At 35.3% G+C, this 19,502-nt stretch overlaps 1 long non-coding RNA gene across 2 annotated transcripts in view; it reads right to left on the reverse strand.

Annotated features, from left to right (window-relative positions):
* Window positions 1-19,502, reverse strand: part of LOC123797779 (uncharacterized) — a 504,316-nt gene that overhangs the window by 400,609 nt on the left and 84,205 nt on the right. For both annotated transcript variants that reach the window (XR_015725747.1, XR_006781059.2), the window contains exon 2: window positions 6,816-6,902. This is a non-coding gene — a long non-coding RNA (uncharacterized LOC123797779). The remainder of the gene's footprint in view (window positions 1-6,815; window positions 6,903-19,502) is intronic.

Below are 19,502 nucleotides of genomic sequence, written 5' to 3' on the forward strand. Positions count from 1 at the left end.
GAAAACCCCAAATATGTGTCCCCTCTTAAGAGTTAGGACTGAGGTAGAAGATAGCCAGGATATTCAACATGTCATTATTTCATAAACAAATTATGTCACACTATAAAGTTACCTGGCAGTTTCCCACCACATTAAAACATTGGAAGAGAAGTTCTTTGTTTCCTGATCCATATGACTAGCTTTATTATCTTTGTATGATATTATATGAAGACATCACCAACCTAAACTGATTTACTGAGATTTTTTGGAGTCTGGATACTAATAAAATAATAATGAACATTTAACAGATATTAATAATTTAGAAAATGATTTTACAAACCCTATATTATCCAACATTCACAAAAAAATAGAGATAATGATTATAAAAATAACATTTATTGGCATTCAATATGAACCAGACACAATGTGAAATGTTTATGTAGGATACTGCATTTAATATTCCTGGCAATTTTTGAAGTAGGCATTAATAATATTGTCTCCATTTAAAAGTGAAAAGTTTAGAACTCAAAGAGAAGCACTTTATACACAGAGAGCAGAAGATGTGTGACAGAGCCAGACACTTTAACCAGTACATTCTTTTGTCTGAGGAAGACCATATATAGTTATAATCCTCACTCCCAAGTGAGAAACCTACATTTTTCAAAGAAGTGTCTTAGACTATTTGTTAAATGTGGTGACTAAAAATTTCAACGGTTGATTGAAAAAAGAAAAAAAAGAAGTTTCAATAGTTGATAGTGGAACAGAGTAGTTTATTAAAATAATTACTAACATTGCTAATAATAGTACTATAAATAATAGTATTTATAAATAAGTGTTAATTTTAGCTCTCTTAATGGGAAATATGAGTGAAAAATATACTGAGAAAGAATTAAATGTATAATATACATATACTGTACATATTATTTAGAAAACACTGACTGTGTCCTTCACCTTTATGTTCAAAAATTTTCTACTGAAAGCAGCTTAATGTAATAATGTGTATTTGATTCAAGTCTTGCCAGTGCCAAATTTGATCTCCGGAAAATAATATGAAAAACAATGAAAAGGGTGTTTAATGTGATTCTTCAGTTTGAAATAGGAGATACTCCCCTGTTTCTGTGTGTGTGCGTGTCTGTCCTTCACTGTGCAAATACTTAAAGAAAAAGAATGATCTTATCAATTTTGGAAGTGATTTTCTTGCCTCTTCTCTGTAAAAGGTGAATTGCCTACCACTTGTTTTGTAGCCTCAGTGTTTCTCAGCTGAAATTAAAAACTGGCTACCATATAGGGAGGGAAAGGAAAGACCAAAGAAAGTGGCAGGCCACTCCAGATTGGCAGGTGGTGCTGTTAATAAGCAAGGTGTCTTTGTCTTCCACCGCCTCAAAACCAGTAGATCTCAGCACCCACCCACCAGAATCTTAAAAGTTTATGTAGAGAATTTAATGAGGTTCAGTCATATACACCATCCAGAGGGTCTCAGCAACACCTCATTCTCAAGGCTATGTCCTTCAAATGGCTCGGGTTATGGGAATGATGGGTGGATCATGCATTCCAAGGACAAGAGTGGGTGAGAAGCCTCCAATTTCTGGGTCCAGCTCAAGGGTCAACCAGGGGGTATGCCCTTTCAGTGACCTCACCCAACACCACTACATACAATTTTGCAGAAAAGAACTGTCCTTTGCCTGACTCTTAGAAAGTAGGCCAGAATACCAAGCTTTTATATGTATAATCAAAGAAATAATGAATCATAATTTATTCATAGGTTATTGAATACTTGCTTTGTAATGCATAAATACGGATATATACAATTTTTATTATGTAGTCCATATTTAAGAATTTGAGAATTTATCATGTTTGAATATGTGATCAAACAGGCACAATGTATTATTTTTGAAATAAAATAAAATGAAGTATTAAGTTCTTTTTAGCTATTCATCTTATACATTTTATAAAGTACACAAAATTATGAATTAATTTAACCATTAAAAACATGAAATATATAAAATGAAATGAAAATATGAAGGAATGATTGTATTTCACTTTATTTTCATTTTAAATGCTACCCATATCCTTTGTATGATCAATGTAAGTTAGTAGCAAGGCTTCTAAGATACTAATTAACTTTCTGGGGATGAAATATTCTTATAACTGTTTCCATTAAAATTATGTTTCATTGAATATCAATTGAATACAGCTAAAGTGACTTCTATTCAAATGTCTAATCAGGTATTATACCAAAATATTAACATTGATTTACCCATAATAAAAACATGCTGGTGTGGTGAGACTGAATTGTAATGATATAAATATTCCTATTCATTCTAACAAATGTCTAAGTGTCAGATAAAATAGAAAATTAAGTAAAATCCCTATATAAGGAAATAATTTGGCATAAATTTCTAGATAAAATTCCACGAAACTGTACTATAGGAAAAAAATTGTATAATGTGAGTTACTACCTTCACCTTAAATCTTTGATGGATTTCATGTTTAAAAGATTCTAAATTGTCATTATACACTGATATCAAGGTATTTGAGTTGCTTTAAGGCTAATACAGACAGTGACACTGAGTTTCCTCTAAGGTGTATGTTTATTATGCCTTAATTCTTATCTTCAGTTATGTCTGGAAATACATTGATAGAACGCTACCAACCTATTTTACAAACCTGGAAATATATTGGTTACCATTTAAAGTCACTGGCAGATGTTATCATTATGATAGCTGTGTATATTCTTAAAGTATGATATAGTCAAAGTTTACACAAATCTCAAGGGCTTTGACATTCTAAAATATTTCCTTTTCTTTTTTTTCCCCCCCAAAGTCAGAGGGAGCCTATTAATAGAGTAGCTACTGGAATCACTCTGGTGCTTTTCATATTTTCTCTTGAGAAAGTCCAGATAAAGCAATAAGTGAGAAAGTCCAGATAGAGCGATAAGTGAGAAAGTGGGGAAGAAGTTGGTCAGACTCCTAGACTGTCTCCTCTATCAAGTTCTTTAGATTTGTTTATGCAAAATAAATAATAAAAAAGACTTAATCCAGAATTCTGATGTCAATAAAAAAATGTTACTTAAGTGTTCTGCCTCTAATACCCTGGCATCCACAGAAAGGAAGAAGCCAAGTATTTAATTCAGATGACTTTTCATACATGCTATATTATAAGTTACATTTTGACTAGAAAGTTAGACATATTGGAAAGACTACAAACTCCCTGTGTCTGATGGCAAGAGATTTATTTACTGGGCACTTTACAATCAGGATATCTTAGGGAACCTGGCTGTCCTTGTTTGGATTCCCCCAATAAAGCAAGGTTTGGGACAAGGATTCCTAGGAAAGTATTTATTTTGACAAATGATACTAAAGAACCAAAATGGAAGGAGTCTAAGAATTGAAACAAAGAAAGAGGGAAGGTTGTCTTAAGGAACATTAGTGGGATATTCCATCTATAGGCCATTAGAACTCAATCCCACTAGGAACTCCATGAGGGACCCTGTAAAATGTGTATCAGCCAGAGACATGAAAGAGGGTATTGTTTGTATACCCAGGAAGTCTCAATTTTTCCACATTATATATGTACAAGTGCCTCAGCTCATAGGAGGAGGCTTTAACAGTCATCCAATGCAGCTGAGATAAATAAACACCATTCAGAAAGCAAGAGATGTGCTGTAGATCCATAGCAAGGTACTGTCATGCTGAAGCAAGCCTAGGGTGTTTGTGGGAGAAACACAAAAGATGTCTGATAGACACCCCCTCTCCTTGCACCACCCAAGATTTCTTATGCCCTACATTAAGACTAATATACCACAAAACATTTAATATAAGATTATTAATTGAATAAGTTGAAATACTCAGAATTATAACTGGTCCCTAAGCCTTAACTGATACTCATCATCCCCCTCTTTTACATAAATTCTAGGTCACATTTATCCCTAGCAAGTCCTTCAGCTGTTCTTAGTTTCCTCACTGATAAAAGGACCCAGATCTTGATCCCTAAAGAATAAGAGCCTTTGCTCACTGCATTTGTGAGGTTATAGTTGTTGCAATTGTGCATATAACTATCACTGGGCTTAGATCATCAAGAGTTGCCCCAATGAATCTCCTATATTACAAATATTTTCCTTTCCTGCTTATTGGGTTGCTAAAACTCTAGCAATCTCCAACATCAGTTAACTCCTCTTGCTCTCTGCTGAACCACCGAAATGAGAAGCCCAATGTGACCATGTGGTAGTTACAACTTCAGGTTGAAAGAAAGCCTTACTGTATCCCCTGGTAGAAGTCCCCTTCCACCCTACTCCAGACCAAGACTTTTAAGACTAGAGGAGACAAAGTGAAAATCTGGCAAATGAGTGGCAGGGTGTAACGGTGTATTTGGCTAATTATACTTCTACCACTGGTTCCTGGGAAAACAACAGTGACTACCATGAGTATGAGCTGTTGACACGTATTTCATGTTGTAGAACCGTTCCCTAAAGCTGCAGAATATTTTTTTTTTTTTGGAAACTGACATACTGATCTTTAATAGGCCATTCCAACATTCCATTGTGCTTCCAGATCAAGCAGTCCATGGCAGGACCAGCAGATCAGGCAATTATGCACCCATTACCATATACTTTTTTATCATAAAATGGGTCCTTTGGTCTGGACTGCTAACTGTGATATCCTATAAAAGCTTGTGCTGGAAAAGAAACTGCAGGTAGAAAAAGCAAACCTTAGTATTAAGACCAATAATGAATAATCATTATCCCTTCAGAGGTAGAAATGATTTGATATAATCAATGTGCCTTTATGTGCCTGGTTCTCTTTTTAAAGAAGAGTAGCATATTAAAGGCTGGATATTGGTCTCTGTTTTTGACAGGTCTGACCCTTAGAAAAGATAGTAACAAGATGAGAACTAATGCATGCTAATGTAACTGATACCATAGCCACTTCACTTATAAACCATTTGTGCAAATACCAGGATAGTTGAGAAGAGACTGACAACATTAGGATGAATCAATCTATCTACAACAATGTTGAGTAGCTCCTTTTTGGTGACTACACTCTGGTGCGAGTTATTGTAAGATACGCAAACACCTAATACATTGTGACATTCTAAAATATCCGTTTACTGTCTCTTGAAATTTCAATTTTATTTCTTCTAGACCCCTAACTAGCTATCCAACCTATTTTCCCACTACCTGGAAATAAGTGTTTAGTTATATATTAGGCCATTTTCCACATAAAATATAAATAACTATGTTTAATGCTCACAGTTATGCCCTCTGAGAGAATTTCCTGATGCATTATTTAGGGCCACACCACAAGAGAGCTAGAGTGCAATCCCAACCCCTTTTTAGTTTATACCAACATATCAAGCTGATAAACTAGTAAACCAGTTTATTCATCTACTGTTATTTGGTTGAAAAAATCTCCACCCTAATCCATAGACCTGAGTTAAAGCAAAGTCTTCAATGTAACACAGATAGGCAACATGGGTGTGTGATCATTTAACTTACCAGAACCCAAACTATACTGCACAATTTCCATCCTAAAGAGATTGCTTTGGCCCTCTGAACTTGCAATTTACTAGATCAAATAATATCAAGATCAGGATTGGTGGATTTGATTAGTCATTTATAGGACCCGCTCACTTACTGGGGTATCTTTTCAAATAGCAAATCAGGTTCTGTTGCAAAAGGCATAGCTTTGCTTCAGAATCCTAGAGATCTGCACTTTTCTCTCTTGGTTAGTTCGTTCTTCTACTGATGCTATAATACATTACCACAAATTTAGCGGGTAAAACAACACACATTTATTATCTGCAGTTCTGTAGGTCATAAATCCAGGCATGGTCTGGCTGGGTTTTATGTGAAGTATCTAAAGCCAAAATAAAGGTGTCAGCCAGATACAGTTTTTGACTGGAGAACATGGGGAAGCATTTGCTTCCAAGCTCATTTAGATTACTGGCAAAATCCCAATCTTTGTTGTTACAGTACTGAGATCCTCAAACCTCAATGCCTGTCAGCCGCGGCTACTCTCAGCTCCTAGAGTTGGTTTGCATTTTTTGCTACCTGGTATTCTCCATCTTCAAAGCTAACTATACGTTGTCAAATGTCACTAATGTCAAATCCTCTCACATTTTGAATATCTCTCACCAGAAAGACCCTCCATTCCTTTTAGGACTCACCTGATTAGATCAGGCTCACCAAGGACAATCTCCTTATCTTAAGATAAAGTGATTTGGGACTTTAATTACTTCAGTAAAATACCTTCTAATATATATAATCATTAGTGTTATAGGGTGAGGGCCACTGAATTAGAATTAGAATTAGAATTAGAATTAAAATTAAAATTAATTAGAATTAGAATTAGAATCCTACCTCCCACACTCCCCTGAGCTTATTAGACACTCTTCCCAAATCCATGGAGGTTTGCAGAGTTGTTCCTTGGAACAATCTAAGCTGTTCTCTTGATAGTAGTACACAACCTGGCCTTGACTTTAAGATGATGTCTCAGCATAACCTTACCACTGGATACATAAAAACTTCACAAGTATTTCAGGCCTTGAAAACCTTTATAAGCATGCATACATCTCTGGCAGGTATACATCTTACTAAGGCATCCAAAGTAACTTGTTTTGTCTGTTTGCCAGGTTCAACTAGCATAACACTCCAACATAATGTTCTATGAATTGTCAGTGTTAACATCCCTGTAGAATAAATTGTGAGTGAAATCAGGAGCAGGTTTATAGCTCTGGGACAAATGTGGACTGATGTCCATCTCACATAAAACAGAAGAACTTTTGAATACTTTTCTAAAAACAAATTTAGAAGCCATTTTAGACCACTAGCCACATACCAAATTTTCCAAGTCCCCTGGAAGTCCCCTCAGGCAATTCTGCTCATCGTAGTTCAACCCCTTGATCCAGGAACTCATCACATATATCTGGGATATAAATAAAAAGAGGGGTTGTCATTCTACCTGACCTCAAATACTCACGTGCTTTTTGGAGTGTATTATGTTTATGTCTAGTCAGTTGTGACTGGTCATTTCCCTCAACAGTGAAACAGTCTGTTACATTACTATTATCTTTCCACAGAGTCTCAGTAATTATTTCATCCAGGGGTAGATGTCTATAAATCTGCTGATGCTGAAGTAGGAAAAGGGAAGAAGTTCACTGCTGCTTCCCATTTCTACACTCCTCCCCTCCCGGAAGTCTGGAGTTCCTGTTAAAAGCTGTGACTGTGGTGTAGATACATCTTTCCCAACAGCATTCCAACTTGCAACAAACTCTGATTTGATCCATCCATCACTGTAAAAGCCATCAGCCAGTGTTAGTGAGCAAGCTGAACTGTGCTAGCTTTATTTGGCTGTTGCTGAAGGAACAGCAGTTCTATCATGTGAGCCAAAATTCAGTTTCTAGGGCTCTGGTGTCCACTTGACTTAGGAATGGGAAGGGTCCCCTCTCCTTTGAGCAAGCAACTGCCTGGGGAGGCATTGTTGTCCTCCAGGCTTATTCTCTTATCTTAGCAGACTCAGAGAAGCCTGATGGCGGGGTCGCAAAAGGAATAGTAAAGAGTTTCTGTTTTGTTTTGTTGAGTTGTTTTTTGTTTTTTGTTTTTTTAATAATTTTGAGACAAGATAAGCAATCCCCCTTCCCTGTGTGTTTGAGAATTCAGAAGCTATGTGCTATGGGGATGAGAATGAATTGCCCAGAGCTCTAAAGGATAATGGTCCCCTAACACAGGCCTTCCTCACACAATGTCTTCCTAATCATAATCTCCCCTCCTCCCTTATCTTCCAGATGTTTCTTCCCCTAGAATTGTTTTAGCTTTCCGGTCATTATCCCAGTTTGCCCAGTCCTGACAATTTTATCCCTGTCAGTTCTTTCATATCCAGTCTGGTTTTTGTATCACCCACAGAGCTTCAGCTGCTGGCAAACTTCCCAGAAGTTTGGCCCACAGCCAGCAAACATTAATCCTTCAGACATCCCTGCAATTTAGGAGGGGAACTTTTCTAATACAACAGGCTGTCCCCAAATGGAATCAGAGTCTAAGGAAGTATTTTTTGCTCCTGAAGGTCAGCAGCTTTCTGTTCCCCTTACAATGGGTCAGTCTAGTGCTTTATTTAGAAGGGAGACTCCTATGTAAACTATTTCCTACTATTTGCCAGCATTCACAAGTTGAAATCAACATTTAAATTTCTAGAAATTCTTTTGGGCTTAGATCCTCCGGCTTAAGGGGGATTAGTTGTCTTCCCAGGCATTGTCACATGTCTACTTGTCCTGAAAAATTTCCCAAAGATCCTGGAGTTCTCTACAATACTAGAATGCTTTAGCACCCCCACTATAGGATGGTGAGCTCTTTTTTCTTTTTTTTTTTCCCCTCTCCTTAACCTTATGGCTCATAAGGGACTAGAGACTCATGGAGGGAGTCAGTGGACCTAAATTACAGGCACATTTCTCTCTCTGAAAACAAAGAAATGTACCTGGTTACTGGTTACTACCAGCTTTCTGTTCCAGTCTCTCATTTTAAGCTGAATGTACCTTATGAGGATTCCTGAGCAATATGCCCCCTCCTGGATACTGCATTCATTCATGGTACATTGTGTCTTATAGCAACAATGTAATCACAACTGGTGTTGAGATATTAAATTTTCACTATTTGACCAGTCACAGCGTTAAAGGTTGGTAATATCAAGCAGTGTCATGAGTGTAGAAAATTAAGAACTGACCCTTACTCTTGATGTGATATATATTTATATATATAAAATATGTATGTATGTATTTCCTTCAGGGTGGGCAATTATACAGAAACTGCCAAAATTCAGTATATACTTATTTAGTAATTCTCCTTTTAGGAAATACACCTAGGAAAAAATTCACATATGGGCATAATATTCATGTACAAAGGTAGGGTTAAATAGTAGCCATAGTATAGAACCTTTATTGAGCACTGGCTAAATGCCAGAAACAATGCCAAATTACTTAAATTTATTAATTCATTTACTCCTTGAAAATGAACCTATGAAAAAAGTACAATTATTATCTATATTTTATAGATGAAGAAACCAAGAGAAATTAATAAATTTGGTTAGATTATATAGGCAACATGTACCAAGACTACAATTTCAAAGGAGACCCTCAAATAGTTATACCATGAAATATCATAGAAAAGCCAAAGGAAATAATGGCCAGATCGTATGTATTGACATTAAGAAGAACTCATAAGCAAAGTAAGTTAGAGAAGGCAAAACCATATAATCTCACTTATACACGGAATCTAAAAACAACCAGCCAACAATAAAATTGAACTCACAGATAGAGAGAACAGATTGGTGGTTGTCAGAGGCTGAAGTGAGGGGATGATGGTGATCAAAATGTAGAGACTTCCAGTTTAAAATAAATAAACAAGTTCTGGGGGATGCATTGTGGCAATAGTTAATAATACTGTATTCCATATTTGAAAGTTGCTAAGGGATTTTTTATTATCTAAGAGATTGTATCTTAAAAGTTCTTATCACAAAAAAAATTGTGACTATGTATGGTGATGTATGCTAACTAGACATTGTAGTGATCATTTTGCAATATATACAAATATTGAATTATGCTGTACCCCTGAAACTAATATGTCTATTATATCTCAATAAAAAAACCTATTGCAGGGGCATATATTAAAGACTTTATTCAACAAACTTATTTGTGATTAAAACCAATGAGCAATGAGTGTGTCAAAAATTGTAAAAAAAAAATGTAGAATTGTTATTACTTAAAATCATCAAAACATCTTTGACTAAATTTTAAGAGGCATTCCAGATATCCTGGTGTTATTCCTGGACAAACTCTTGGTCTGCATTATTTTGTAGAAGAAACTGCATGTTTGTTCTGCTTATTCTGCCAAAGGGAACAGAGAGCTGGTACTGACACATGACAGCTGGCATCACTGAATTCATGTATCTCAATTCTGTAAGCTCCCTGATGTTTCCATTAAACATTTTTACTGTTCAAAATAATCAGAGGTTCTTCTTTTCTGTACTTTTGTTCTTCCTCCTCTTTCCTTCCACTTGTTGCAAACAAAGATTCTAGTAATACATTGTCAATAGCAAAGGGATTTGGTCATAAGCTTTTATAACAAAGCAATAATTTTAGAGAAGGAAAATGATAGTAAATGACACATGTTCTCCTCCTGTGAACAAGATGAGAGATAACATATTCTGCTATGTCCTTTACTATGAAGTCCCCAAGACCATTGTCTTCAAGAGTGAGAATATAATCAGGAATCCAGCTGACACAATGAATGTGATTCTGTTTCTTAGGCACACTGCATAACAATGCCCCTTTGTCAGAATCCATGGAGCCAGCACTGAACATCAAATTCTCTTCCCTAGGGGGTCTCAAAAAAGAAGGAGATTCAGATGTCCTCAGAAGAGAGGGATGTAGTAAGTACTTTTTCTGGTAGCTATGAAACTCATGTGAATACTTTTATGTAAATGCCCTAGTAAATCATAACTTTGACAAAAGATTAAAAAAAATAAAACAAAACCCCACTTAGAGGATAGTAAAATAAGAGACTTTGTTTAAATCCTGAGGATAAAGTTAAGAGGCAAAAAAAATCATTTCTAAAGGAAAAAGAAAGTAAAAAGAGGTACTTGTAAAAGAAATTTAAGAATGTGAGGGAAAATATTGTTTAAATTGTTGAGAAGGAAAATATTAAGAAAAGCACAAAAAATAGGAAAACAAGAATAAAAAGATTTTTTAAATAAAAGTTGATCAAATAACAAAGACAAGGGAAAAAATTAAAGACTGAACTATTTTTAAAGAGACAATTATAATATATAAAAAGCTAGGATATTAACATTCTATGTGAACATTGATATTATATAAAATAATGAGACTTAAGAACAAAGAAGAGAAATGTGAAGTTTAGATACATGAAGTCATGTAATTAGGAAAATGAAATATGAGTAAAATGCATTCTTTGATTTGTTGAAAAAATAAAAGCAAGAGACACATTCTAAGTTTGAACACAGTGTTTTTTTTTCATATTAATCATTTTGTATGCTATTTGATCTATATTTGTGGCCTAGTTTCTTACCTTAAGCCAAGTATAAATAAGGAAAACAAAGAAAATTGTAAATATTCATATCTGGTATAGCATTTCCCTCAAAAGGTAACAAACTAACAATAGACTATTGTAGCAAAGGTAACTGACTGCTCCAGCCCTTTGGGGACAGCTGTTACTGGGAATGAACCAAACCTAATACTTGATCTTACTATATGAACAGAAGCTACTAGGTCTGGCTCCCTCTATGAAAGGAACAATAAAAAGGTAAGACTATTTATATTCAACAGGAGCTAATACTGTGGGCTGCACAACATGAAACTTTGAAAAGACAGAAATAATATATTTCAATAAAAAACAAAGAAGAGTGACATTACCAAGAAGGCAACATAGGTTGTTCCCGATTTTTCTCCCCTCCACATGAATAATACTTATACCTATTCAAGAATAAAACACCACTGAGAGAATCCTAGAATACAGGTGTGAGGCTGAAGTACTACTTCCCTGCACCACAGAGACCAGGAGACTTCATTAGAAGGGTAAAGAAAGCGGCTACACATTGACTGCACTGCCCCTTCCAACGACCAGCACAGCACCAAATGGAGAGATCTCCCCTGAACCTCTGATTTCTCCAGTGGAAAAAGAGAACCTGGGGGTACAACCAGCCTTCTCTAGTACTGTGGGTCACTTTGTAGGATCCCCTACTCTGATCTAGCACCACATAGATTGTAGGGGAACCTGTGGGGCTCAACCACTGGGAATTTTTAAAGACTTAAATGTAAGACTTTAAACCATGCAACTCCTAGAAGCAAACATAGGAACAAAGCTACCTGACATGGGTATTTGTAATCATTTTTTTGGAAATGACACCTAAAGCACAAGTTACAAAATAAAAAATAAACACGTGGGACTACATCAAACTGAAAAGCTTCTGCACAGCAAAAGAAACCACCAACAGAGTGAAAATACAACTGATGGAATGTAAAATAATATATTTGCAAACCATATATCCAATAAAGGGTTAATATCCAAATTATATGAAGAATTCATATAACTCAACAAAAACAACAACAAAAAAAACAAATATCTCAATTACAAAATGGACAAAGGACCTGAGTGGACATTTTTCCAAGAACGATATAAAAAACATCAACAGATACATGAAAAAATGTTAAACATCACTAGTCATTAAGAAATGCAAATTAAAACCACATGAGACAGTACTTCATAACAGAGTGGACATCATCAAAAAGATAAGACATAACAAATGCTGGTGTGGCTGTAGGGAAAGGGGAACCCTTGCACACTGTCAGTGGGATTATAAATTGGAACAACCATTATGGAAAACAATTTGGAGGATCCCCCCCAAAATTAAAAATAGAACTACCATATGATCCAGCAATTCCACTTCTGGGAATATATCAACAAGTTACAAAAACACTAATGTTCATAGCAGCATTATTTACAATAGCTAAGATATGGGAACAACCTAAGTGTCTATCAATAGATGAATGAATAAAGAAGTTGTGTGGTATATGGTCAATTAATCATCGACAAAGGAAGAAAGATTATGCAATAGGACAAAGTACCTTCAACAAATGGTATGGGGAAAACTGGGCAACTACATGAAAAAGAATGAAACTGGCCCACTTTTTGTCACCATACATAAAAATAAACTCAAAATGGATTAAAAACCTAAATGTGAGACAAACCATAAAAATCCTAGAAGAGGGGTGCCGGGTGGTTCAGTCGGTAAAGTGTCTACCTTTAGCTCAGGTAAGGATCCCAGGACCCTGGGATCAAGCCAGGGCCAGGCCCCCTGCTCACTGGGGAATCTGCTTCTCCCTCTGCCCCTCCCCCTGCTCCCTGCTCATACTTGCTCTTTGCCCTCACTCTCTCTCTCTCTCTCAAATAAATGAATAAATATTTTTTTAAAAAATTAAAAAATCCTAGAAGAGAGCACAGGCACTAACATCTTTGATATTGGCCACCACAACATTTTTCTATATATGTCTCCTGAGGCAAGGGAAACAAAAGCAAAAATAAACTATTGGGACTACATCAAAATACAAAGTTCCTTCAGAGCAAAGGAAACAATCAACAAAACTAAAAGGCAACCTACTGAAGGAGAATTATTTGCAAATGACATATCAGATAAAGGGTTAGTATCCAAAATTTACAAAGAACTTATAAAACTCAACACCCCCCAAAAAAAAAAAATCCACTTAAAAAATGGGCAGAAGACATGAACAGACATTTCACCAAAGAAGGCATACAGATGGCCAACACACATGTGAAAAGATGCTCAACATCATCCGTCATCAGGGAAATACAGATCAAATCTACAATGAGATTATCACTTCACACCTGTCAGAATGGCTAAAACCAAAAATTCAAGAAACAAAAAGTGTTGGTTAGGATGTGGAGAAGGAACACTCATGCACTGTTGGTGGGAATGCAGCCACTCAGGAAAATAGTTCGGAGTTCCCTCAAAAAGTTAAAAGTAGAACTACCCTACAATCCAGGAATTGCACTACTTTAATATTTACTCAAAAATACAAAAACACTAATTCAAGAGGATACAGGCACCCCTATGTTTATTATAGCATTATTTATAATAGCCAAATTATGGAAGCAGCCTGTTGCCAACAAGAGATGAGTGGATAAGGAAGATGTGGCATGCATATATATATATATATATATATATACACACACACACACACACACACACACACACACACACAATGGAATATTATTCAGCCATAAAAAATGAATAAAATCTTGCCATTTGCAAAAACATGGATGGCGCTAGAGAGTATAATGCTTAGCAAAGTCAGTCAGTCAGAGAGACAAATACCATATAATTTGACTCATATGTGGAATTTAAGAAACAAAACAAATTAGCAAAGGAACAGAGAAATAGAGACAAATCAAGAAACAGACTCTTAACTATGATGGTTACCAGAGGGGAGGTGGGAGGGTAGATGGGTGAAATAGGTGATGGGGATTAAAGAGTGATCTTATCACGATGAGCAACAAGTAAGTACAGAATTGCTGACTCACTATAATGTACACTGAAACTAATATAACTGTAGGTTAACAATACTGGAACTAAAATTAAAAACTTAATAAAAAAGAAGTTGTAGTATATATATATGCAATGAAATATTATTCAACTATAAAAATGGGAAACCCTACCATTTGTAACAATATGAATGGACCTTGAAAGCATTACGCTAAGTGAAATAAGTCCGAGAAAGACAAATACTCTATGAGATCACTTATATGTGGAAACTAAAAAAAAAAGAAAAAAGTACATATATATACATATATATGTATATATATAAAGCTATAACTTTGTATACCTTAATACAATGTTTATATTTCTCAGTTATACCTCACTAATTGGGGAAATGACAACAACATGGATTTGGAGACCCAAAGTACATAGTATTGGTGTTATTAAGAAAGATTAAATAATAAAAGAGTTGTGCCACATTAAAAAGATTGAGAGATTTCAGATAAATATAGCTGCCTAGCCATGCATTGTTTTCTCTCCATATCCAAGGAGAATTATAAAATCAAAATATCTAAAACCTCCAGGAATTTTCAAATTAAAATAAAACCATAGGATCACAACTATGTCCTCATTGTTTTCTTACACATTTACCAAAGCAGAAAACACTGGGCGGCATGGGAAAGTGATTTTAGAAGAATGATTAAAAATTTGGAACAGGAGTGTTGTATTTAACCTGAATTTAAGACATCCTAGTGGAGATAATGACTATGCACCAGAATACATACATCTGGAATTATAGGAAGTCGCAGAGTCGTTGCCATTTTGGTACTATTTGAAGTGAAAAAGACCACAGTGGACAGAGAAATGAATTCTGAGTCCTAATCTCTAAAGATTCCAACATTCATAGGTCTAACAGAGATCTAAAAATGGGAGGAAAATTAAGACTTATAACTTGTCAAGCAATGAGCTAAGGTATCCTTAAATGTCTTTGATTGAACCATTTCGATTATTTATAAGTGTGATTGCTATTAATTCATTCATTCATATCAAGTATTATTTCTGCCCACTACACATAGGTTTTCTTATCCCTAATACCCTTAACATAATTTGCTTTTTACTTTTGCCTAAGGCTGGCTTCAGTATCATGTGGAATATATGGATTTAAGTTGTGACAATAATCTTCAATTATTTTAATGCCTTTTAAAGGTAACCTTTTCTCTTTTTGGTCATAATGAGTCTTTGAAAGGCTAAAGACTACAGGAAATAGGAAAATAAACTAGTGTTTCTCCCATTTGTTTTTGTTGGATGATTTTAAACAGAATAATTGGATAAATTCTACTTTGTTTTCTACATTTTGGGGTATTTTTAAAATTGAATAGATTGAATACTATTGGTTAATAATGAAACATTTAAATAAGAAGTTTTTCTACTTGTCTGATTTATAAAACACCCTGGTTAAGGCTGTTTTGGGTTATATTCAATATAATAACTATAGGGGAAAGGTGAGTAACTTTTAGTATCTTGTTATTGGTTGATTTTTTTAATTGCACTACTAGATATTTATCTAAAGTATACAAAAATACTGATTCAAAGAGGCACATGCACCCTAATGTGTACAGCAGCATAATCGACAATAGCCAAATTATAGAAAGAGCCCAAATGTCCATAGAAGGATGAATGGATAAAGAAGAAATGATAACACACACACACACACACACAAACACTCACACACACGGAATATTACTCTGCCATAAAAAAGAATGAAATCTCACCATCTGCAATGACATAGATGGAGTCAGAGTGACGCTAAGCAAAAAAAGTCAGAGAAAGAAAAATACCATATGTTTTCACTCAAATGCGGAGTTTCAGAAACAAAACAGATGAATATAGGGGAAGGAATAAAAAAGAGAGAAGGAGGAAAACCATAAGAGACGCTTAACTATAGAGAACAAACTGAGAGTTGATAGAGGGGAGGTGGGTGGGGGATGGGCTAAATGGGCGATGGGCATTAAGGAAGGTACTTGCTGTGATGAGCACTGGGTGTTACATGTAAGTGATGAATCACTAGATTATACTCCTGAAACTAATATTACACTATATATTAACTAACTAGAATTTAAATAAGACTTGAAACAAAAAAATTAATAAATTAAAAGTAAAAAATAAATAAAATTAAATTCAGCGTGGAAAGGAAGAGATTTAAACAAGAAGCCTATAACTTCCATATTTCTTTAGCTGCAGAAAACTTAAATTGGGATAAATGAGTATTTGGAAGCACCTTAAAAAACACACACATTTTCTTGGGGTAAAATTGATAAACAAAAATTGTACATATTTTGAATACATCATGAGTTCTAACAAACTTAAAGATTTGACAAAGCTTCACCACACCAAGATAAAGAATATTCTTCAATCTCTGAAGAACCCTAGTATCATTTTGTCACCAATTTTCCCCTCAACACCATCCACTGACAACCACTGATCTGTTTTCTGTAATTATAGATTCAATTATTTTAGAAATATAAATTCAGTACATAATTTTCATTACCTAGTTGCTTTCCCTCAATATAGGATTTTGAAAATCATCCAAACTTTTGTTTTCTTTCATTTACATAGTTGCATGTATCAGCAGTTGCTCCTCTTTTATTGCTAAGTAACATAACAGGTAACGGCTATACTACAATTTATCCATTCACCTTCTATGGATATTTGAGTTGTTTCCAGATTTGGGGTGTTAAAATACAATTTTATAGACACTTATATACAAGTCTTTGTATGGAAATTCACTTTTGTTTGGGTAGTTAGCTAGCTGTGGCAAGCTGGGTTATATATAAGTGAAAATTTAACTATTCAAGAAACTGCCAGGGGCACCTGGGTGGCACCGATGGTTAAGCTGCCAACTCTTGGTTTCAGCTCAGGTTGTGATCTCAGGTCCTGATTTCTGGGTCCTTGAGATGTAGCAGGCACTGGCACCTCCCTCAGCAGGGTGTCTGCTTGGGTTTCTCTCTCCCTCTCGCTCTGCCCCTCCCCACTGCAACCTCTCTCTCTCTCTCTCAAATTAATTAATTAATTAATTAATTAATCTTAAGAAAAAAGAGAGAAACTCCTAAATATTTTTCCAGAATAATTATACTATTTTACATTCCTACAAGCAATGGAGAAGAGTACTAATTGCTCTTCATCTTCACCAATACTTGGCATGGTCAGTTTTTACTTTGCTGTTTTCTGTACATTAATAACTACTACTATTATTATTGTTATTACTTTAGCCATATGATGTGTGTTTACTTGTATGTTATGGTGGCTTTAATTTGCTTTTCTAGATAACTAATGATATTGAGCTTCTCTTGTGCTTACTTGGTCATACGTATCTATTTTTGGAGAAAGTATCTATTCACTTTTGCCCATTTTTTAAAAGATTTTATTTATTTGACACAGAGAGAGAGAGAGAGAATACAATCAGGGGGAGAAGCAGGCAGAGGGAGAGGGAGAAGCAGGCTCCCCGCTGAGCAGGGAGCCCGATGTGGGGCTCAATCCCAGGACCCTGGGATCATGACCTGAGCCAAAGGCAGACACTTAACTGACTTAGCCACCCAGGCACCCCACTCTTTTGCCCATTTTTTATTGAATCATTTGCCTTATTAGTGAGTGATTATAATCTTTTATTTATTCTAATTGCAAGTCCAAAATCAGATATATGTGTTGCAAATAAATTCTCCTTTTTTATTGCTAGCATTTTCATTTTTTAATGATGATCTTTGAACAAAATTTTAAAAATATTTGTCATGAAATTCAATGTACTGATTTTAAATAATAGTTCATGTGTTTTGTTTTGTGTCTAAGAAAGCTTTGTCTATTCCAATGTAGCAAAAATGACCATTTTTCTTCTAAAAGATTTATACTTTCAGGTTCTTTTAGGTTTTACACCTAAGCTGATGATCCATTTTAAGTTAATGTTTTGTTTATAAGGTGAGATAAGGATTTTATTTACACTGAATAGAATTTATACATTGAAAAACTTTGGCAACTTTGTCAAAATTAATTGACAATATAATATGTGAGTCTATTTCTGGATTCTTTTCTGTTCTGCTCATGTATAATGTGTACCTTTCACCACTACCAAACTGTCTTGATTACTCTAGCTGTAGACAGCTTTTTTTTTTTTTTTAAGATTTTATTTATTTATTCGACAGAGATAGAGACAGCCAGCGAGAGAGGGAACACAAGCAGGGGGAATGGGAGAGGAAGAAGCAGGCTCATAGTGGAGGAGCCTGATGTGGGGCTCGATCCCGGAACGCCGGGATCACGCCCTGAGCCGAAGGCAGATGCTTAACCGCTGTGCCACCCAGGCGCCCCTGTAGACAGCTTTTACCACCATAGTAGAACTGAAACTGCCAAGACTATACTCACACCCAAATTTAGATATACCCATCATCATTCTTTAAATGCAATTAACTTGGAATGTATATGTACAGTTATGAGAGATGAATGAGAAGCAATGTAAATCTTCTGGTTACCCAATCCCTAAAATTTTCTAATCTTTAACCCTAAATTTTAATTTATGTTTCAAATACAGATTCAGAAATTAGACCTCTTTTCTCAAATCCTGTCTGCTCTTCATTCTGGTTTCCCCACTATCTTGAGTCCTCAGTAATTTTTTCTATATCATGAGTCCCACTGCAAGCCTTCTTGGGCATTACTTGGTATCACCTCTGAGCTAAACTCCACCTTCTTCCTAGGACATGACCATGATTATCCACATTAATTTTAGCTTTAATCTGAGATTGAGAATAACAGTAATTCAGATCAATTCTCTCATTGCAATGGTGAGAAAACTGAATCCCATTCATTTATTTAGTTCATATTTATTGAAATCACCATTGTCATAAGGCACTATGCTTACCACTACAAAGAGGGGTCATGACCAGATGGGAAATAATTGCTCTGTGGTGGAGATTTCACATTTAAGACATTTAGAAATATCCAAATGGCAATGTAAAGTAAGGAGTAATACATGCATTTGTGCTAGAGTCGATCAGACATAAAATAAAATTCTCATAGTTTAAGATGTCCTATGAGGTGATATGAACATATGCTTTAGAATTATACATAACATGATTAAGAGTGGTCCATTCCTGGTCCAAGGGCTGCCACTTCCTTCTACTACACCATGTTATACATCATCAAATGACTGCCTATTTCTTTCTTTGCAATCAAAAATCTTATTATAGTGTCCCAAGCAGACACTGGAAATTGATACTATGTCTGCAGAAAATAAAAGGATCAATAAGGAACTTGTAAAAATAACTGGAATTTAGGATTACACTAGAATCTGGGGTAAGAAAATAAAATATGAAGGATCCAATAATCAAAATCAGGATTATGAGAGAGGTAGGTGACCCTGAAGGAAGACAGGAGCTGAGAATGTAATATTCAAAGCCCAAAAGTGGATACGGCAAGGAGATG

The sequence above is a fragment of the Ursus americanus genome, chromosome 9 (assembly GCF_024610735.1).
Source record: "Ursus americanus isolate L20-20 chromosome 9, mUrsAme1.1.p, whole genome shotgun sequence".
Taxonomy (NCBI): domain Eukaryota; kingdom Metazoa; phylum Chordata; class Mammalia; order Carnivora; family Ursidae; genus Ursus; species Ursus americanus.